Source organism: Prosopis cineraria, unplaced genomic scaffold (genome assembly GCF_029017545.1).
Source record: "Prosopis cineraria cultivar Desert tree isolate PC_DT_omini unplaced genomic scaffold, ASM2901754v1 PC12, whole genome shotgun sequence".
Taxonomy (NCBI): domain Eukaryota; kingdom Viridiplantae; phylum Streptophyta; class Magnoliopsida; order Fabales; family Fabaceae; genus Prosopis; species Prosopis cineraria.
The window spans coordinates 32,277,204-32,301,339 of NW_026555343.1; the positions used below are offsets into that span (position 1 = coordinate 32,277,204).

At 30.5% G+C, this 24,136-nt stretch overlaps 1 pseudogene; it reads left to right on the forward strand.

Annotated features, from left to right (window-relative positions):
- The first annotated feature begins 24 nt into the window (after window positions 1-24).
- On the forward strand, window positions 25-7,061 carry LOC129288597 (probable pectin methyltransferase QUA3; annotated as a pseudogene).
- The last annotated feature ends 17,075 nt before the right edge of the window (window positions 7,062-24,136 follow it).

Here is a 24,136-nt window from a genome sequence, read left to right on the forward strand (position 1 = left end):
CTAAGTAGAGAAATGAATTACTACAGAGAGAGGCATTGTCCGAGGCGGAGGACACCCCTCTTTGCCTGATTCCTCCGCCTGATGGTTACAAAATACCGGTGCAGTGGCCGGAGAGCTTGCATAAGGTATGGTTTAGTTCACTGTGTATATTATGCTACTGAATGATCTCAGTACTAGTACAAACATTTAAGCAATTTTAGCCTGAAAATTTAGACATCAGTCTCAAATGTAATTTTAAATCAGATTACTTACTTTCGTAATATTGTCATTTACATGTGATTTAAAATTCAGTCCCCCGCAAGAATTTTTTTGTTTTTTTTTTGGGGGTTGCGGAAGGTTGAATTGGATACTAGATTTTAGGAATAATAGCTTATTTGTAAAAAATGAATGCATGTAGAATGCAATTTTTAAGAGTACCTAGCAATATGTCCCTTTTAATGCCAAAAAAAAAAAAGTTGTCCCTATATGAGACAGAACATATCATTCTGTTTCTGAAAAGATAAGGACGCACAACCGCTTTCCTTTGTTCTTCCTCACTACTGAATAAACACAAAGGGCGCATGTGGTTTGGTTTGTAGTTTTGAATGGGGACTTCCTGTTTTCCACGATTTTTTCCTCAGACTCTGTACATATAATATTTAATGTCTAGATCTTTCTGGGCCCTCGTAAATTAAATTTCCCCCAGCTGATATAGGACTTGACTTCAAAAAAGATCTTAAAACAATTTAGTTGCTGGGTATGCATGGGAAGTATTAGATATAGATATATTAGTTTAGGACCCTAATCTATTAGAAGGGTTGCTTGTCATTATTAGGGATATTTCATTCGTTGTTTCACTCCCTCACCATCACACCCTTGGTTTGTCTTGGGGTTCATTCACTAGGCTTATCGTCACGTTGTTACCTGGCTGAGTTCATTTTTTCAACCTGAGTTCATCAGTGTTCGCCTTTGGGTTTATTGTCACTGTGTTCACAAATATTTTCTTCTTATTTTGTGATTTTGTGTGTCATCTGTTGTGATCATTATTAATAAAAGTTTGATATTCTTTTCATCATCTTCGTGGCTTATTTGATTTCCAGTAGTTTTTCTTCTGACCAATTGATCCGTTTATCTAATAGTATTAAGTACAGTCTGTGTAATATGCCACAACAACTTGCTACACAATAAGATTGTGGAAAGGTTACTTACTACTGATGGATGAAATCTGAGGGTCACCACCAGTACTACTGCAATTCATATTTTGACAAATAATAGATCCACTCCTAACATTAGGATCTAACTCAATTATGTTCTTGTGTGCTAAAAACTATATTACATGTGTTTGAGTCCTTGACCAAAATAAATATTTTATTACTGGAAATATGCGAGTATTGTTTCTGGACACCACTGGAGTACCCAAAATGAACTGCTCTGCAAGCTGGGGAGATAATGGGAGGAACACTTTTATTTATTCTCTGTTCTCATTTGTTACTGAAAATTATTACTCATATTTTATCTTCTGATGAAGTGTAGTTTTTCATTCATGGTGAGATTGGAATTTATCCTGAATTTTAGAAAATAATTTCTTTTTTGTTAAAATAAGAATGGCTGTGGCATTTAAAATTTTGAATTAAAAAATTACTTCCTTTTATGAGGAAGAAGAATATGGTTCTGGTTTGAGTAAGAAGAATATGGTTGTGTGAGAAACTAAATTTTTTGGACAAGGCTGCAGAATCATTTGTCTTTATTCTTTCAATACATAAACACATTTGAGTCCCAAAAAAAAAAAAAAAAGAATACAGAAACACATTTAGTCAAAAGCAGCTTGGGTTTCAATTTTTAGTTTTGAATGGGACTATTTGTTTGGTTTATTTCATATATTTTCTAAAGGTCCCGAAAAAAGTTTTTAACCACTGGATTATTATGAGGCCTGATGAATTGAAGATTCCCAGTTGATGTGGTACTTCACTTTAACGAGAGATCAAAATACAATTTAATGTTCTGCTTATAATCTTGTCACATCTATCTAATAGTGTTAATACATTCTATGTAGATATGGCATAGTAACATGCCGCACAACAAGATTGCTGACAGGAAAGGTCACCAAGGATGGATGAAACGAGAAGGTCCGCACTTTATATTCCCTGGTGGTGGCACAATGTTTCCAGATGGGGCAGTGCAGTACATTGAAAAACTTGGTCAATACATTCCAATAAATGGTGGAGTTCTGAGGACTGCTCTTGATATGGGGTGTGGGGTAGGATTTATTACCTACTTCGCTTTAAGACCTTGCAACAATTTATTACTATTTAACATGCACGTATTTTCCTTGATTTACAGGTTGCCAGTTTTGGAGGATTTCTACTGTCTCAAGATATTTTAACTATGTCCTTTGCTCCAAGAGATTCACATAAAGCACAAATACAATTTGCTCTGGAAAGAGGAATACCAGCTCTTGTTGCTATGCTTGGCACTCGCAGGCTCCCATTTCCAGCATTTGCTTTTGACTTAGTGCATTGTTCGCGGTGTTTGATTCCTTTTACAGCCTACAGTAAGTTATTTGTTGCAGCTCACCTTTTAATGTCTTGCAAGCCTCTAAACTCTTATCACACTCCTAATGCAGAAAATCTGCCTTGCAGATGCAACTTATTTTATTGAAGTGGATAGATTACTTCGCCCTGGTGGGTATTTAGTCATCTCTGGTCCCCCTGTACAGTGGCCAAGACAAGATAAAGAATGGTCCGATCTCCAGGGTGTGGCAAGAGCTTGTGTTTATGAACTGATTGCTGTGGATGGCAACACTGTGATCTGGAAAAAGCCTGCTGGAGATTCGTGTCTCCCTAACCAAAATGAATTTGGTCTGGAGTTATGTGATGATTCAGATGACCCAAGTTATGCGTGGTAATCTATTGGACTATGGATAGTTATCTTTCCTCTTATTATTTTTTTTTTTTGCCCTTTTTGTCATTTTCAACTTTGATGGTTCCTAGTCATGCTTGGATCTGATTGGACCTATCATGCTAGCAAATGGGTGAATTTTATTAACACATTCTATATAGTGATTACTTTGTGTTGCCAATAAAGATGTTTAATTTTTTCAGGTACTTCAAGTTGAAGAAATGCGTCAGTAGGATGGCTTCTGTCAAAGGAGAATACGCTGTTGGAATGATTCCAAATGGCCAGAGAGGCTAACTGCAACACCTCCAAGAGCCTCAGTCTTGAAAAATGCTGTTGATGTATTTGAGGCTGATACTAGGCGTTGGGTTAGGAGGGTCGCTTACTATAAGAATTCTCTGAACATAAAGTTGGGGACTCCAGCTGTACGAAATGTTATGGACATGAATGCATTGTTTGGGGGTTTTGCTGCAGCACTAAAATCTGATCCTGTGTGGGTGATGAATGTGGTTCCAGTACGCAAGCTGTCCACTCTTGATGTGATATTTGACAGAGGTCTTGTTGGAGTCTATCACGATTGGTGAGTTTTTGCTGAAAGATTCATGCATTTTCTCCTGAAATATTTTACTGCCACTCTCTAAGAATGCTAAACTCTTGCATATTTTTGGTATATGTTAAAGGTGTATTTATTTTTTACTGATGATATGCATAATCTGAAAATCACGATGTATTTTTGTCTATCACAATGTTAATTTCCTTTTAAACCAAGAAATGAGTATTTTATTGAGCCAGTATTTCAAAAAAGGAGCTGCTCATTTATCGAATCTGCATCAGACCCTAGATGTTTCTTGAGTTTTTTGTAATTATATATACAACAACAACAACAACAAGCCTTTATCCACTAGGTGGGGTCGGCTACATGGATTGCAAGACGCCATTGTGCTCTATCATTTATTAAGCTTTTAGAAATATTATTAATTAAGAGATCACGTTCAACAACTTCCAAGAGTGTTCTCTTAGGCCTTCCTCTACCTCTCTTAATCGGACTCAAGTTATATGTTCCACTCTTCTCACTGGTGCCTCCCTTGTCTTCTTTGTACATGCCCAAACCATCTCAACCGATTTTCTACCATTTTTTCCTCAATAGGTGCCACCCTCACTTTTTCGCGTATGTGCTCATTTCGAATTTTATCTTTACGTGTATGTCCGCACATCCATCGTAACATTCTCATCTCTGCTACTCCAACTTTATGCTCTTGCTGTCCCGTTAGAGCCCAGCATTCACTATTTTGTAATTATATATATATATATATATATCAACAACAACAAGAAGCCTTATTTTACTAGGTGGGGTCGGCTGCATGGATTGTTAAAATTTTTACAAGCCTTATTTATATATACTCTCCCTCAGTTAAAAAATATAAAGCATTTTTTGAAGGGTTGGATGTTAAAAAATGTAAGTCATTTTTAGTCTTTTAAAATATAATCATTGCTTTTTTTCCGAAAAGTGCCCTGATTGAATAAATTACTTTATATTTATTTTAGGATAAAACACTCTATTATATAGGAGTAAATATGAAAAAATAGGGTTAGTTTGAAGAAAAGTAAGTATTTGAGGGGTGAGATTCAGTTAAAATTGTTTTACATTTTTGAATGGAGGAAATATGCATTAACTTTCATTAAAATTTCTTGTTCTGTACATCCAACATTGTCAAACTATTGGTTTAACTAAACTAGTGAGAGGCACAAGTGTCACATGCATGTGTTTACCAAAGAGCTTGTGAAGAGAAAGATTGATCCAGAGCTTGTTGCAAGTGGGTCAATGCCTGACTTGTTAAAAGGTTGAATCTGATGCAGACTGCAGAGTGTTTGGTCAGCTTGCTGCAAAACTATTATTTGGAGGGGCTGGGTGATCAAAACTTCTACCATGTTGTGAAAGTCTTGAGATTTTATTGCGGAGATTCTTTCTTCTAGGGCTCTAAGCTGGGTTAGGCTAGAGAGATTCAAAGGGAGGAGGAGGTTGCCTAGAGAGATACATTAACTATGAGTTTACTCTTAATTCATGAGCTCTCCCAGTTTCAACGAAAACGAGTTTGATTTTGAACTCATTAGTTTTCCTACCTTCATATTATCCTACGCTAAACTCTTAAACTCATATATCTTGGGATGTTGTGCTTCATGTTTTGTGACTATGCCTGTGTCTTACGAGCAGTTCCCTTATAATGTATCTTTTCTTCTGGTTTGTTTATCTGCTTGTATCAAAAGTTCTTTATTCAAATCTGTTCTTTAAGTAAAAATTAGGCATCCCTAATTACTGACTTGTTTTAGACTTTTATCTAATTTCTGCTTCTGATCTTTTGAATTTCTGGGGTGTATTTAAACATATATTACAACTTATAATGGAGGGTTCTTGGCTCTAATTTTTTGTGGTTATTTCTTTCAGGTGTGAACCTTTCTCAACATATCCGCGCACTTATGATCTGATCCATGTGACCGGTATTGAATCACTAACAAAAGATCCAGCTTCTGGCAAAAACAGGTATTTTTGTGCTTCAAAATTTGGGGATACCCCAGAAGTGTATTACTATCATTGCATCTAAGTCAAATATACTTGTTAATAGGATTGTTAGTGATTTACTTATTTTTAAAATGTATTCATTTCACGAGAAAGAAAATAAAATAAAATCTATTCAATATTCATGGACTTTCACTTAACATAGGTTGAGGTTTGTCTCAGCATCAAAGCCTTTTCCCCCCCTTCTGGTGGGGAGAACAAGAGCTTTCATTATAAGTGGATTTATGCTTGACTACAATTTCAGCCTCAAATTAACTATGTCTTGATTATAGTAAAAACTATTCATGATCCTTCAACTAACAGCTTTAGCTTTTAAATTAAAGTGATATTTAAAAACTATCTGTTAGAGTGACAAGGAAAAATTGTACTTGAACTAATATTTAATTCATCTAAGGCACTGCTTGATTTGCTTAGAACTAGTAATTGTGTTATTCTCTTCCGTTTGTAGGTTAAAACCTAGTATATGTCTTTGCATGCTGCTTCCGTGAGATAATTATTTAATGTGATTTTTCTTTTTTCTTTTTTCTTTTTTATTTCCTTACATGTAAACTTCTTAACACATGCAATCCTTTGTCATAAGACATAACTATGACTTCAATCAGTTACCTTATTCAGTTCATTAAAATCCTGAAAGGCATCAAACTGATGCCACGGAATGCAACCTTTAGGACCTGCTTGGTGTGATGGAAGGAAAATGACTCTCTCTCTCTCTCTCTCTCCTCTCTCTCTCTCACACACACACACACACACAATGCATATCATCTTTGTAATCATGACTCTTATCTTTTTTTCTTTCCGTTATTTTCTTAGAGCAGGTACACAATGGTCATTTTCTATCTTTAAAATTTTTTCATTCCATTTCATTACGTATACATACCAAACAAACTCATCCACGTTTGTACCCGTAAAGAACTCACTCTTGCTGCTTCATGGCATCACTACAGATGTAATCTTGTGGATCTGATGGTGGAGATAGATCGAATGCTGCGACCGGAAGGAACAGTTGTGGTGAGGGACACCCCCGAAGTAATCGGCAAAGTAGAACGCATCACTCGAGCAGTGAGATGGAGGCCTACGGTACATGATAAAGAACCCGAATCACAAAGTGGAGATAAAATCCTAGTTGCAACCAAGAATTTTTGGTGACTGTAAGGTTGTAACTCCACATCTCACTGACGCAGCTTTTGTAATTTAGGTAACATTTTCTTCCCTCTGTTTTAGGGTGTGGGGATGTAAAAAATATCATCCCCACATGAAAGTATAAAGGGATAATAGTATGGTAAGAACTTGAGGAAAGTGAAAATGGTAAGACTGCATGCTGGTGAAATCAATTAGGACTCTCTATATTTACAAAGGGAAGTGTATATATTGCATTCAGATATAGTTGGAAAAAGATGCTATGTGGGTTTCAAGCATAGGTTTATTTAGTGCCCATTTTCTGAATGCATGAATATATATAAATATAGAGATTAGAGAATGAGTTTGATTTTACATTATATGTAAGGCACAAGAGCAGTGCTAGTTATATTTTCTTTGTTATAAAGCAATTGTAATTCTATGCTTCTCTGTAGATACTATTTAGTCTATTAATGTTTAGTAGTTTTTTTTTTAACGAGCATTAATGTTTAATAGTTGAAGAATAAATCAGACTCTAATTTGGTCAAATTCTTGTACCGTATGAATATTTCCTTCAACTCAGCAGCAAATTATTGAGAGTTCATTTTAAAATTTAATTGAAGAATAAGATTGTGAACTTTAAGAACTGCTGTTACTATCTTTAGTATTTTATTTGCATTTAAGCGAGTTTTTTGGGGTATTCTTTATGCTAACAATATAAAAAAATAATTTATTGTTCAGATTTTTCAAGTAATTGATTTGAATGGTTAATTTAGGGAATTGGAATTGTAAAAATCAAAACCTACTTTTGGAGTAAAACTTCAAGGAGGTTTCACTCATTTTCCACTTTATTGGTTGATATTTATTTTTTGCATTATTTTCTTCATGTGGGTTTTACGTATTGTAGTTGTTGGCATAAAGCAGCTTTTCATGCTACATTTGGACACATCGATTTGAATTTAAATTTAAATTTGAATTAAATCTCATTTAAATACATAAAAATTTGAACTTAAACTTGATTTAAATCTAAATTTATATTTTATAATTTTTTGTAATTTTAAATTTTTTTCAAACTTTAATTATTTCAGTTATTTTAAGTCTTGTTTTTTTGTTTTTTTTTTTTCATGTTTTCATCATCGGTGTTTTTGTTTTTCGTTGGGGCCGAATTATCGGTGTTCTCGTTACTCTTATCTTTTCTTATGTATTGTCCTCATTTTTGGCTAATTGAAAAATATAAATAAGTTTGTTACTTTCAATATATTATTTTAATTTTGAATCTTAACTTGTCTCTTTTTACTTTTAAAGTTTTTTTAAAGCCTTTTACATTGTCTAAACAAAACAGCTTAAATCTAAGATTTAAAATTTAAAATGTAAATTTAAATCTATCCAACCAAGTCTAATCTTAAAATATTTAATTTGTTTTGTTAACAAGTTCTTGTAAAAATTACTGTAAAGATGATTTCATAGAAGAAAAAATAACAATAAAATTTCTTTTAAATATATAAATAATAGTTTAATTCCTTGAAATATCATAATTTTTGTGAAGTCTTTTAAAATTTTTCTGTCATTAGTAAATTTATATAAATTATTAAATTTATTTTTTAAAAATAAATTATTCACAAGTTTTGTTTATACAGTAAATAAGGAATTTAATGTGTGAAGTTGTAATTTGCTGTTGCATTATTGCAAATATAAAAAAAAAAGTTGTGGATATTTAAACAAAACTTGTAAATTATTTATTTTCAATATGAGTATTTATATAAATTTATTAATAACAGAAAAGTTTCCAAAAATTTCAAGAGAATTATGATATTTTGAAAGATCAAATTGTCATTTATATATTTTAGAAGGATTTTATTGTAATTTTTCTTTCATAAAAAAGTGTTAACAATTTTATGCCAAAAGTGTAATTCTCATTCACTTACTTGAAAATCTTAATTTTGAATTCTTTTTTAATTATGTATATTCCTTTATTTTAGTTCTCAAAAGTCATTCATAATAATATTGTATCATACTTGTCATACTATTTTAATATTTTTAATATACTCTTTATGTCGACTTGAACGATTTCACCAAATGACAGCGTTTGAGTCGCTGATTTTATTAAGTAATTTTTTTAATCTTATGAAATTTAAAAGATTTTGAAATTGTACATAGTTCAAGAGCTTGAGGATAATCAATATACACATACATATATATGAAATCATGAATGCGTGTAAAAGACTGTAAGTTATTTCAAGTCGCTTGAATCATTAAAACTAGAAATATGGGTTGGGTTTAATGGGGTTGAAAATATTCAACTCAAACAAATTTAGCTTCCATCGTTTAGGTCTAAATGGGCTACCAATGCATAAATTGGCTCATATAACGGATATTACAAAAACAAATGAAAGCTAAAATATGTAAAACTTTTTAAATTTTGAAGCAATTGTATATAACTATTTTTATCTTTAAAAATTTAAAATTAACTTCCTTAATTTTTAATTTTTTTGAAGCCCCTTACTGTTAATTATATCATTTTTTCATAAGGGTTAAAATTTCATTTAACTAAGCAAATGTTATTAAACAAAATAATATATTGTAGAACTATAGCTAATCAATTTCTTATGTTTTTTTGAATAGTTGAAGTATTGATAGCAAAATTTTTTTATTATTAATGTATAAAATTGTAAATATTTACTTTTGTAATAGTTTTCTTCTTTTTTATTATAATAGTGTATAATTTTCTTGTATTAAAGGATAAATTAATCTAACATAGTAATATTTAAAATTTTGAATATTTTAGCCATGTGTATTATATTAATCAAACTTGGAAATATAAATAAAAATTTATCATTTAAAATCATAAAAATATGCCCCATTAATAACAAAAAAATATGGACAAAACTAATATAAATGTAAATATTTAAAATTTTAGATGGTGATAATAATATGTTTTTTTAAGCTATCAATGCCTCAACTATCTGAAAAATATAAGAAATTGATCATAAATAGTTTTACAATATAATATTTTTGTTTTATAGCCTTTTTTAGTTAAATGATATTTTAACTTTGATAAAAAAATAATATAATTAACAGTAGGGGTTTTGGAAAACAAAATTAAAGGTTTAGTGGGTTAATTTTAAATTTTTAAAAGTGAAAGAAGTCATATACAACTCTATTAAAATTTAGGAAATTTTTATGTATTTTAGCAAAAAAAAAAATTACACTACCTAAAGGCAAAAGAATTAAGTGAGAGTATCCTTTTTTATTTTCTAAAAAAATTAAGATTAAATTTAAAAGATGCATCATGTAACATGTTAGTTTAAAATGGATAATTTTATATGAATTAGATGGGTTAAATTTATATCTTAAAATTATAAAAATTTATGAGAAAAAATTGTATGGATTGATGGCTTGACCTATATAAACTATTAGGTTGATTCAACCACGTATAAAGATGAGTTGATTCAACTCAGCCTAATTACAAGTTAGTTCATGAACCAACTCTTATAGTCTGGATTGGCATGTATTTTCAATTTTACTTAGAACGGCAGGATCCCACATTGCCCCCCCCCCTCCAAAAAAAAAGAGACAGAGATAATAACTTTTTATATAAATGAAAGTTTTTGTGAATTAATATTGGGTCTCAGGCATATTTCCAAGCTCAAAAAATAATTATAGAAATACATTATGTATTAGACAAGTTAAATAATTTTATCAGTTTCATTGATTCATGGCGAATTTGTCAAGTGACAAACTTCTTCATTTCTCCTCAATTTCAGACTAGTCCAAGCAATAGATCTGTTGGCCTCAATATCACTCAACCATTTGATCAAAATATAATATCCATTAACTAAAAATGAGAATACATGAGTCACATTATCTGTAATACACAACACCTATTTATATACTAAATGATGAATAACGTACCATAACACAACACAATCAATTTCTATTCTTGGTAGGTTTATTAACACTATTTGGATTAACACTCCCACGAGTTAGAATCATGCAAATGAAAGACTCTTAACCTGCCCATTATATAGTTGTGTGTATTCCATCCAAGTTCTTTAGTCAGGATGTCTACTTGGAGGTTGTAAGATCTCACATGCTGAAGTTTGGCAAGTTCCTAATGAAGCTTCTCTCTTACGAAGTGGAAGTCAATTTTGATGTGCTTCATTAATTCATGGAACACCGGGTTTGTTGGCAGCCTTACTATCACAGTGAATATCAACTAATCTTGTTTGTTGAATGCCCAGAACTGTCATCACTCCTAAAATCCAAATAATCTCTGCTGTTATAAAAGTGAGAGCTCAATACTCAGCTTTTGCTGAAGGTCTTGACACTGTATTATGTTTCTTTAATTTCTAGAAGCACCACTACAAAAATTTGTATACAAGATGCCACGGAAATAATAGTTCAAAAAAATACATCATATATAAAGAAGGTGAGTGATAGTCAAGAAATGAATGACAAGTTTTTTAAATACTTGTCACTGCCATTTATTATTTTCAAATAAATAATAGATATTTTAAAAACCTATCATATAAAGTTTAAAATTTAAATTATAAAAATATTAAAAAAATTAAACAATAAATAAAGGGTGTTTTAAACATTCGACATTTATTGTGAAGATTTAAATGATGGTTGTTTGGAAACACTCATTATTTAAAATTTAATAATGTTTCAAATTGCTATCAATAAAAAAAGAAACAAAATTTAACTTTAAATGATGGGTGTTTTAAACACCTGTCATTTAAAGCCTTTATAATACATAATGAATATTTGAGACACCTATCATGTATTATAAAAATGGGCATTTAAACACCTATCATTCATTTCCTTTTATTTATCTACTCTTCTCTTTTTCACTTGTACATGAAATTTAAAAAACTCCCACAATCTTCATCTATTGTTGTCGTCGACCATCATGGATTGCTTTGACATGAAGCCATTGCCTCCTACACTATCGTTCGCCATCTTGGGTTCTTTCTCTTTGGGTTTCAATCCTCTTTGCTTAAAGGTGTGATTTTTTTTATTTTTTCTTCATTTTCTTCCAATATCTATTGATTTCAAGGGTATGAGAATGACTTATTTAATGTTATAGATTATTTTTTTAATTTATTTTTTTTGTGTAAGTTTTTGCTCATTTGTTGCCTATTTTGAAATTATGGGGTGTAAAAATTGATAATGTTTGATGTATTATTGACTTAAGAATACTAACAAATGATATAGGTAGGCTTAGGATAATTATTAGGATGAAAATGAGTGAATCAAAATGAAAAATTTATGATGATTGTATTTTTTATAAATTTTAAATAATTTATTTAAATAAATTTTAATTTAAATTATGTGTCTTGTTTGACTAGAGTAGTTTTATCGTTCAAAACTACATATTGAAATGTACTAGTGTGCCAACATTTATTATAATTGGAGTTGATCTAGGTGATAAAAAATGACACACAATTTCTTTAAAAATCATTGCTATTTTGTTGAGATTTTGACCACAAATATTCTAGAATCCAAACAAGTCACCCCTAGTCTAAAGAATGATGCTTTTATTGGCTTGGGATTGCTAATGTAGGATATATGTAACTTTAGAATGATCAATAAGACAAAAAAAATTGATTGAAAATGATGTTTATGGTGTTTTTCTTTTTTCTATGATTGAAAACAAAAAAAAAATAAATTTTAGATTAATTTTTATAATAATTAGAGTTAATTTAAAAATGTTATTTTGTGAGGATTTTTTTTCTATTGAGATTATATATGGTTGACATTAACTTGTTGAATGAGATGCCAAGGTTTAACAAGAAGTTTGAGCCCAAGAAATTCCAGCAAATCCTTGCCAGAATTTACTATACTTTAAATGAGGGGTAAATGATTTACCCATCATTTATAGTGATGATAATAAATTATGAATAATTGTTTTACCCATCATTTATTATTAAAAATTATATTTTAAATGATGATTATATTATTGGAGGGATTTTCAATATCAGCCACATAAATGATAATTATTAATCATCATTTATTAACTAAAACCATCATTTATTCATTTTCCTTGTAGTAGTGAAGACTAAGTCTCCAATCTTAACAACATAACAAGTCACAAATATTCTAGAATCCAGACAAGTCACCCCTAGTCTAAGTTGTAGTAAGATGTTAATTCCATGTTATATGTTGATGATTGGAGTATCCCAAGGCTTGAATTTCCTTTAAAATATCTAACCACTCATAATGTAGCATCCACATGAGATTTCTTAAGCTTTTACATAAATTGACTTATCACCTGTACCGAAAAGCAAATATCAGGCCTAGTCATAGTAAGGTATAGTAATCTTTTTAATAAGTTGTCCTAAGAATTAGGACTTGATAGCAAATAATCAATCTTTTGTTCCTTCTTTTTCTTACCATTTTTCTTTCTTTTTGTCATGAATATCACATGTCCGGTGAATATTTTGCTCCATTAGAGTACCATTGGGTTTAGCAGTACTCGTTCCTTTTTGTGTCAACAAGCAAATCTAAACATACTTTCTTTGATTCAAGACTATACCTTTATCAAATTTAACAACCTTTAGTCCTAGAAAATATCTCAAAATACCTAAGTCTTTAATTTTGAAATTATTGCACAGATGAGATTAACTTTATTTGTTTCTTTTTCTTTTCTTATACAACTTTATTTATTTCTTCTAAACTACTTCCAATCATAATCAAATAAATCATCTACATACACAATCACTATGAGTATACTTTCTTCCACTTTCCTTTATGAAAAAGGAGTAATCATATCGACCTTGCCAAAAGCCCCCATTAACTAAAGCCTTAATCAATTGAACAATTCATTGTCTAGAGGCTCGTTTTAACTCATAGGAGGACATAGCATGCCACAAACACTATTTGGTTTAGTCTTTTGAAACCCTTGAGACATGCTCGTGAAGATCTCCTTGTGAAGGAAGGCATTGTGAACATCCATATGGAATATGGGCCATTTATGTTCAACACCCAACTTAAAAACAATTCTCAAGGTCACACCATCTTGAGTACTGGAGAGAAGGTCTCGGAATAGTCAATCCTCTCCTTTGGGTTGTAACCATTGGCTTTTGGCTTATAGTTTGTCCAAACTTCTATCAGCTTTGTACTTGACTATAAAAACTCATTTGCATTCAATGGGTTTCTTGGCTTGTGGTAGATCCACCACGTCCTGAGTATGGTTTGCTTCAAGAACCTGAATTTCATCTTTCATTGCCTAGACCCAGCAAGGATCTTTAATGGCCTCTTTATAAGAACCTAGTTCATAAATTGAATCAGTACTTGTGATATAATTTTTATAAGAGGAAGAGATATGGGAATAAGAAAAATATGCTTGTATATGATATAAAGGAAATACTCCCTTTGCAGATTTCTCTTGTTGAACCAATTGTGCTACTCTTCTTGCTAGTGGGTTTGGATCTAGTAGGCTAGAACGTTCTTAATCTTCATAGGAACTTGGTATCGAAGCAATGCATTTGGGCCTACTCTGTATGGTTCGAGTTTTGTTAGTATAGCATGATGGTTATTACCCTCAGGTCAGAAGTCTTGCAATGTTGAACATCAACTCTATCTTCATCCTTCAAATACCCGGGCTGTCACTCTTGTTCCACATCTGCTCACTAGTTCTAGAAATTATCCAAGTTGGATCCACGAGAAAGATTTATGGTCTGACTTGCGAGAAAGATTTGCTAAATGCGATGTGGCCAAAATTTATGGTCTTCATCGTTCTATTCACTCTTTTAAGTTAGGGTTCTTTTTTTTTGTCCCTCAAGCGTTCTATGATGATGTCCTTGTATTGTACAAAACTCAAGGATTCCGAGGATGAGTATGATAGTGTGTAGGGCTATGCAAAAGTATGATTGTCCTCTCCTACCTAATCCAACTCGAACAAGTAGTATGATCCGATCAAGTTAAAAAAAAAAAATTGGTCTAAAGAATTAAAGAGCCCAAAAGAATTGACTAACTTATTGGGTTAGACCGGATATGAGACCAAGCTCTTAGACCACTTGGTCGGTCCAATTCTATGAAATTGTTTTAATATAATTTTAATTATTTTTAATATATTTGAATAGTTTGAAGTTTGAACACAGCATTTCCTTCATTCACATTTCTATTTAATATAATTTTAGTTCAGTTTGCTGCTAAATTATTGTTGTAATATATATTGGACATGTTGCTGAAATTTATTTAATGTTGTTGTTGAAATTATGAATTTGAATCTTTTGAATTGTATATGAAATATTTTTTCTTCTTGTTGTTGTTATAGATTGTTGTGGATTTTTTATGATTATAAATATTTTTTTATTTTAATTAAGTTTATCAGGATGGAATGAATTATTACTTCTCATCCATGAAAAAGGAGAAAAAAAAAAGCTAACTGAATACTAGATTACTGAGACCAATTTGATAATTCTATATATCAAGTGCAGTCTTATTAGTCTTCGGGCTATAACTAAATTAAATTAGACTATAAATTGCCTAATATTATTCTTTTTATAAAATAGCCAGACTTTAGGTTAGACTAAAATCAATCTTATCCATTCCTTTATGCAGCTTTAATAGTGTGGTTGTTTCCAACTTGTCCATGTTGCACATGAAGGAATATGCATGTATTGTTAAAGATCATAAATTATTTCAATTTTTTATGGGTTTAAATGACTCCTTTCATCAGATTAGGGGCCATGTTATTATCTATCATTTATTTTCTATCGTCTTATTGTATATTTGACTTTTATTTTTATTTTTTTTTAAAAAGAAGACTAGGAGCCATGTTCTTCTACTCAACCCTCTCCCCATTGTTGACCAGGCTCTGATACTATGTTGGACCATGTTGGACTCAGGAACACACAACCATTGGATCGAAACATAATATCCATTAACCAATGACGAGAAGCATGAATCACATGATCTATAATACACGACACCAAACTCATCACATGATCTATAATACATAACACTTTACTCATCACATAATCTATATGGGCTTAGGCCTAACACTATTAACACTATTGGGCTTGACAAGATCAACGACTTCTGATGCGACTGGCAAGTTCTCTTTGATTTCTCATACCATAATTTTTATTTCTTAATGAAATATTTTAATCTAAGTTTTCTTAAAAGCACGTACGTGAAGTCGTCAAATTGATTTCTCATATATATATATATATATCAAATAGTTAGTAAATAAGTTAAAGAATTTTTTTTTAATTTCGAGTTATATATGAATTAATATTATCTTTCCTTTGAGGTATCAAACTCTAGCGGTTGATTGGAACAAAGATAGATTTACATCATCTCATGACTAAACAGTATAATATCTTTCAAGTACAAGGTGATAGTGAACAATTTATATAAAATGAAATTTCTGCATATCTCACTTAACCATAGATTAAAAGTACTTAATATAATTCTAAATTTAGAATATATAGAGAACATATTAAAATCTAGATCAAATCAGCCGCTTAGACTAGGACATTGTGTTCAGATATTAAAGAGAAAAGAACATTAACCACAAAATGATAAAACCCTTCATTAATAATCAATTAACAAATAAATGGCAATGAGGATGACAAATTCTTTTAGAGTGATTTGCAAGATATATATATATATATATATATATAGCACATATATGGGGAGAAACAATGAAGGACTAATAAACCTATAAACTCTAGTTCTACTTCTAGTACAATGTGATGCCCTTTATATAAATTTTAGGATCATCCAACTAATCAGGTGATTAACACTAATAACAAACTACTCTGTACTTTGATTAATCCAACACATAGTGAACTGGTTACTAGTTCACTCTAGAAAATTTGGTAAATTGCCTAAAACAACAGTTAAGAAATAAAACAAGCAAAATCAGGATAAATGGTGGTTCAAACCAGTCATACTTTTTCCCCACTTTTAAATTTGAACTGCATCATCATTTTCATTATGCCTTTCAAAGAATTAATTACATCTAATATGGATTGTAAAACCCACTAAGTCTAAATATAAAACTCCCCTATATAATTTGATAAAGCGAGCCAACTTGATAAAAATGAGCTGCCTTTTCATAGATCTAGGTTGAATCATCCCACCTCCTATCCTAGAGAGTTGGAATTTTTCCAGTCAAACCTGCTATATGGTGAGCTAGCAAGCTAATGGGTTAGTCTACCTTACATTTATTTTTCCCCCTAGATTTTCATTTCTTTTAAATCTTCAAGTTGAATTAAAAAGCTATGTGCTTAAGAAACTACATGATCAAATCAACTCCAAAACTTTCAAATATAAGCCATGAAAACCATTTTACATAATTGTTCTAGCTATATAAAATGATAAATCGATACAAAATCGAACAAATGTGAAAATCAATATGAAATTGAATAAAGGTAGGGGATATTAAAATTTTTAGTCCCTTAAATCTGTTTCAATTATCAATGTAATCCCTTATATTTAATTTGTATCAAGTTGGTTCTTTAAATTTGCACCAGTAATTAATTTGGTCCTTATTATTTAAAAAAAAGGTAACACTGTTAATATCTATTAACATAAATAATGAAATATTGATGGTAGCTTAGCATGTAAATATTTATTTAAGTAGGAAAAAAGATTCAAAAATAAAAAATATAGCATAACAAACTAAAATGGTTAAAATTAAACTAATTTAAGGTAGTCACGAACCTAGAACATAACATATGGGGGACCAACATGAAAAAAAAAAATCATGGAAATGGGGGCCAAAAGTTTTTTTTTTTTATTTTTTCCAAGTACAAATCAACTTTACCCCCACCCGTCTCTTATTTAAGGACTAGCTGGTTTATTCTCATTTAGCTAATATTATTATACATGTCAAGTCATCAATATATACTTTACATATTAATTAGATTAATTTGAGAGTTGATTTATGTTTTAAACCCCAAAGGACTAATGTGATAATTAAAAAAAAATATAAGAAACAAAAGTGATAAAAATTAAATTTAAAAGACTAAATCAATAATTGAGATAAACTTAAGAAATTAAATGTTTCATTGTCCCTAAAAGTAGGAAGTTCCACAACTAACCTAAACCCAACTTATGCTTCAAGCAAACGGAATCATAAAAATAGGAAGCTCCACAAAAAGGGAAATAATAATATCATAAATATAAACTTAATCTAAATTATTTATGTAAAAGATAATATAAATTCTAATTAAAATCCTAATAAAGAAATGATCATAAAATAAAAACTATTTTTTCCTAATTTGAAGCAAACTTTAGATATCCTTGATAAATCTGGTATCCCATCCCATCAACATGCCACCAAAACCAAGGACGCTCTAAGTAGAAATATAAATTTAAGAAGCAAAATATTAATTATACCACCCGCCGACCCACATATACTCATAGGATATAATGCACGCAACATCTACGCAAGTTTAGTTCAAAAAAAAGTGTAGGGGCCGTGTGAAGAACATGTGGAAGGCTTTAAAGCTTGAAGTTGGCTTCTGCTTCGTTGTGTTTTGCTCTGAATTTAAGTACTTGATTTTGTGAATGAAGCAGCTCATGATCACTAGTACCATGCAATGCAACTGATGACCACATTCAAACATTATTATGTCACCACTTTTGATTATTTTGACCCACCTCACACGTCTCTTTGATATTTAATATAATGATAAATAAGATTGACTGACTCATTCATTGTTCAACCACGATCCACGCTCCACACATTGGCTACCTTAGCTAGCTCCAACTCACCCATGAAGTACGTGCCTTTTGATTTATCTTAGTTCAAATCCCATTAATTCTTTGATCATGTGTGGTGAAAGAGAGTGAGTTAGCTAGTGATATAAAGAGATCATAAGACTAGAAAAATTACTTCAAGTTGTTAATTTAAGTACTTCTTTAATTTCCCTTGAGAAGGAGCTTGTTTAATTTAAATATTATTGTGAATAATGAAGAAAAAATTGTGCTTATGAAGGCAATCATTTTCATTTGTCTTCATTGTTTCTTTTATATTTCGTGTATATTGTTCTTCCTTTCAGGTTTTAATCATCACTGACTTGTGTTATAATTTAACTCCATTAATTATAGTATCTAACTTGGCAAATCAGAACTTTAATTACTCATTCCCTTATAAAGCAACATATATATATACTTAATGGAGTCAAACAAGTTAACATTCTAAATCTTCCTTCATCTTTAAAACTAAAGTGATATTAATACTTGGAGAAAGGAAGACAAATTGTATTATATTTGTATTCCTTTAGGCTTCAACTATAAAATAGTTATCACATAAAATTTTTTATATTGATTTAAAATATTGTCATTTTAAAATTTTAATTGAACATTAATGATGTTTTTATGACATTATCCCTTATTAATTCTTAATTTTATGGAATAAGAAAATAAGTGGGAGATGTAGTTAAGGGATAAATAGAAAAAAATTCAAATATAATAACAATTTCCTACAATATAAAGTATTTAAAGTTTTCTTTAACTTTTAAATACCATCTTAAATGACTTATTATTTTTAAATGAAAATGAATAAATTTCATGTTTGATAGAAATTAAAATCGCTTATTGTATTTAGTAGCAATAAAATATCGTCAGCTTCTCCAGTCTATTATGTATCCTTTTTAGTGTTTATTATACAATTTACAACTTCAAAATTTATATCAATTCATTGAACGAATTATTGAATTATGGGTTTATGCATGTGTTTTAATGAAAAATAAAAGGAAATGCATATTTACTGACCCATTCAATGAACAATTTTAAAAGTGATACATGATTATGTATTTCTGATTACAAAGAGAAAGATTATGCTCATTGGTTTACTTTATCCAGTGAATAGAGTATATATATCCAGCGAATATGTATTTAATATATAATGATAAGTATATAAGCCTTGCCCTATCTTTTATATATTCAGTTAAGTAACAATTAACAAATTAAAGGGCTAAAACAGATTTCTAATTGTTAAATGAACATTTATACATTAAAAGACGCTCTTAATTATCAAGTATACATGAAATGACACAATTGAGAAATTTGTTGATCTTGCAAATCAAGAGATTTTATTCGTTTATTGCATCCCAAGAGAATTAATATATTCTTTAACAACTACTTATTTGGATGATTATCTGCCTGATGTAATCACTTAGCTATATTATTTGTTCAAGCAATTAATGAAAAAACTGTTCATATTTATATTTCATTCCAATGAATAAAAAATATAAATTATTACTTACTGGTTCATTCAATAAACAATATAATTTTGAATCCACGTCAAAAACAATAAACAATTTTGAAAGTGATAAGGGAATATGTATTGATGGTTAAAAGTAAGATGCATATATACATATGAGTGTGCGTGTGTGCGTGTGTGCGTGTGTGTGTTCTATCAATGAACACATGGTAAAATAAATGCACCTCCGAATATTCAACGACCAAAGACATATCAGAAGGCATTAATTATTTCTTTGTGGAGTAAGATTATTGAAAATATTTTAGAAGCTTGACAGATTTTCAGGTTTTAAAAATATCAAACTTTGCTTAGTCTAAAATATAAGGCATTGAATATAATTAATGAGAGTGTTTTGAATAAGTTAGATATTATATTTATTATACTCAAGAACACCACGATTGAAAAGATAACAAAATTTTTAAAAGATCAAAATTTTAACTAATTTTTTTTCAAAAAACATAAATTAGTTAATAATTACTTATGTGGTGGTCAGGAGTAAGTGCATCTCAAGAAAATATCAACATAAATCATATAGCAATTAAGTATGATGAGGAGGACGAATATCTCTCTAATGAAAAGCAATTAAATCATGGTCGACGCATCCGAATATATAATCTCAACTATCTTTTTCATCAATAATTTTATCTGTCTCAAGATCCAAATATATTAGTCAACAAACATGATAATAAATACCTAAAAAACTTATATTTTTCGAATTGTGTGGCTAAAAGTATTTTTCGTAGTGTCAAAGAGAATGGGGCTAGCTCCAACGTATTCCAGTGAGAAATTTGCGCTGATATAGCTGCTTTTCTTGTCCAGATGAGGAAAGACACATTACAGATATAGATATAGATATTAGCTGTATCTTTGGATGCTTGAAAGAAAATAAAAGCAGAGAAAGATGGGACAACATGTTGTGGGGTAGGGGGGATATTTAGGGTTTTTGTTGTGTTGTGCCCTTTCACCTTAAAACCCTAAAACACACAAACAAACCGACCACAATAAGCTGTGAATGTTCCATACATTATTAATAAGGTAGAATGACAGGTAGGTTTTAAGAAGATCAATCAATTCAAATTATATCTCAAATGTTAAATTTTAAAAATTTGCAAATTCGTTTTTCAATTTTGTAACTTCATTGTGATGAATTTGTAGCTTATTTTTTAAATTTTAACATGAATAAATATTTTTGTTTTCCATATTAAAATTTAAAATATAAGTTACAAAATCATTACAATGACATTAGAAAATTGAGAGTCGAACTTGCACATTTCTAAAGTTTGATACTTCAGACTTAATTTGAATTAATTGATCCCTTAAGACCTCAATATCATTCTCCCTTGTTAATATTGCATTCACACCTTCCTCTAACCTTATGCCATGTCTTATCTTACAGCTCCATCATTTTATATAATTAAGTATGCTCAAGAACTGTCTATTTTATTATATATAATAGCTTAAGTCTCTTGGTCAGATATATTATTATAAGTTATATGTATATTTCTAATCCACTTTTCAATTAGCTAGTAAATGTGACACTTGTTATAAAAGAGGGATTTAGATTCAATAAGTGGTCTAAGTTTATTTTTCAATACAACAATTAAATTTCATCAATATTTGAAAATTATTTGATATATTTCTTTTCAAAAATTTTAAAACAATCTCCATGATTAGAACACTTTTCATATACATTGTCCTTTCCAAAAAATATTTGGAATTTAATACTTTTTTAGTATTATGTGACAAAATTTCTGACAATCATTTAATTATATGAACGATTATTAACGTGCTACATGAAACACTCATACTAGATGATCCAAATCTAACACAAGAGAGTCACTTTGCCATCTGCCAAATCAAATATAATAAAAACATAAATTATCCCTCACAATTAATCTTCCTTAAAAATGTGTAACATATATTCTCTGGTACCAGCTGATTAAGCTTACCTAATTGGATAGGAATATTAATTATAGGACTTTCAAAAACTGTAGACATATATAATCAGGTTTTCTAGTACACTTATCTCTCTATAAATCTCCCACTTCTATCGGTCTCCTGTTTGTGTGACAATCCATATGATCCTGATTCGTACATTTGTTTCAATGTTGAATTTTGGAAACCTAGAGATCTTAATACAGCTTGCAAAGCTCAAAATATATTAATTCCGTCTTCTTAGCGTCAACAATTATTCCAGTCACCCTAGCTAGCCTGTTCATATTCTTTGCTAGTTTGAACTTTTGAAGATGTTTTAGCAGAGAGTTATCATTTCTTTATCCAAATCCACTAATTAATTAATTAATAACCTCCTGCAACATTGGCCAAAAAAAAAAAACCTGCTACAAACCTATAGGATAGAGGACAGATAAATTGCAAAAAGAAAAAAAAAGAAAAAACTGGAAGAGGGAACAAATGGGCTAAGAAAAATAAAGGACCTCACATTTTAATTTAAACTTTTAAGATTCAAGTTTTTGTATCCTTTTACTTAAATATATATTATATATTAAATTAGATTTTATACCTGTGCATTGCATTGGAATATTAGCTCTCAATTTGGATAGAATAGGGTAGAGAGGAAATTTTTGTTAATCAGTTAAATTTGTTAAAAAAAAATAGGACAAGTGAGATTGAAAATTTTAATATAGATAAAATGTAAAAGAAAAAAGTAAGTGAAATTAATTAAAATTAACACAGAAAAAATATAATTAATTAAAATGGAGTTATGATTTATGAAGTCTATGAATTGTTGGCGGTATTAGTGGTAGGACATGAACCACAAGCTACTTGAGTCGTGTCCAGAAGGACAATGTCCTTAAAAACTATTCCAACACACCGGGACGACAAATCAACAGTTCTCCAAGATTAAACAAGCACTTCCTACTGGAGCAAGGAACCGAACAGCTGCACTAACAGAAAACTCAGACGAACGTAAACGCAAAAGAAAAGGAGAAGAATGCACTAAAAGCTCAATAGGCTAGGACTAATCTTATCTACATCCATGGCTATATATAGGTCGAAGGTAGACATTGGGCTCATAATTTGAATTAAACCCATTAAGCATAAGTTATACAGTTGTAAAACACATTTAAGCGTCTGTCTGGAAACGTTGGGGGACACAACGTTTAGGAATTTTAAATATCCGTTTAAAGAATTTGGTTAAAGGCTAAAAATGCTTAATGGTTTGAATTCAAACTCCAGATAGACAAAAAAGGAGGTTTTTCAACAAGCCCATGTAAATTAAATAATTTTTTTTTGTAAAAATAATCTGGTAAAAGGAACCTAGTGCCTCTTGAACTCGCGTGTAGGAGTAAATCGGCTAATTTCAATTGTGATTAACCTGAGTTGGCCTATTTTGTGCACGTGAGCTCACTTCTCCTCTAAGCCTATTTTACTAGCCCACTTCATTTCTTAGTATTTATACATTAGGAGAGTTCTTCATTTAGGCAATGTAGGACTTTTGACATACATAATTTTGACACACACACAATAATCCCCTACATGTGTCAAAAAGATCTATGTTCATCTGAGTTATTCACAAGAAGGATAATTATTTCAAATTTGGTGTCTGTCAACTTGAACCAAATCTAGACTAACAAAACTTAACACACAAAAAAGTCGGTGTAACTTTGTTATTGAACCAACAAATCTTGAGCGTGTACTAAAGGTCTTATTAATTGGATTATACCCTTACAGTCTCTACTGTTAATGACAATTTTGCATATTATCGGCCATGCGCGCTCCTGGTTTTAACAAATGTTTTAGAGATTTCGCCACGATCTTATAGGAGCGGCCCCACTTCACATTTGTATAGGTGTTTTCATCTAGTGTATCTGTAATGAATACACCATCCATAAGGACTATGAAAACATTAAGAGCTTTTGCTCAGCCTTCATTCAATGCATTCTAACACTTTCTCAAGCCTTAGGAAGGGACAAATATCCAGTGTTAGTAGAACTAACAAGTAACTTGTTCTTACTCATTGAACCTTCTTCATGGGATCTCCAATCATAAAGGTTAGGCTGCCATCACTGTTAATTTCAACCAAGCTTAAGTCCCATTCCCCTTGACGTTTCAATAATAAATTTCTTCCCCAAGGGCTTAGTTAACAGATTCGCCAGATTTAACACTAATCTTACATAATCGATTGAGATGATCCCATTTTTTAGTAGTTACCTTATAATATTATGTCTCAATTTAATATGTCTATTTTTACCATTGAAGGTCTTTTTTTAGCCGTTGATATTGCATATTAGCTATCACAATGTAATGACACTGATGGTATGGGCTTTTCACCTATTGGAATATTCGCTGAGAAGTTTTTCAACCACTCAGCCTCAGTTTCA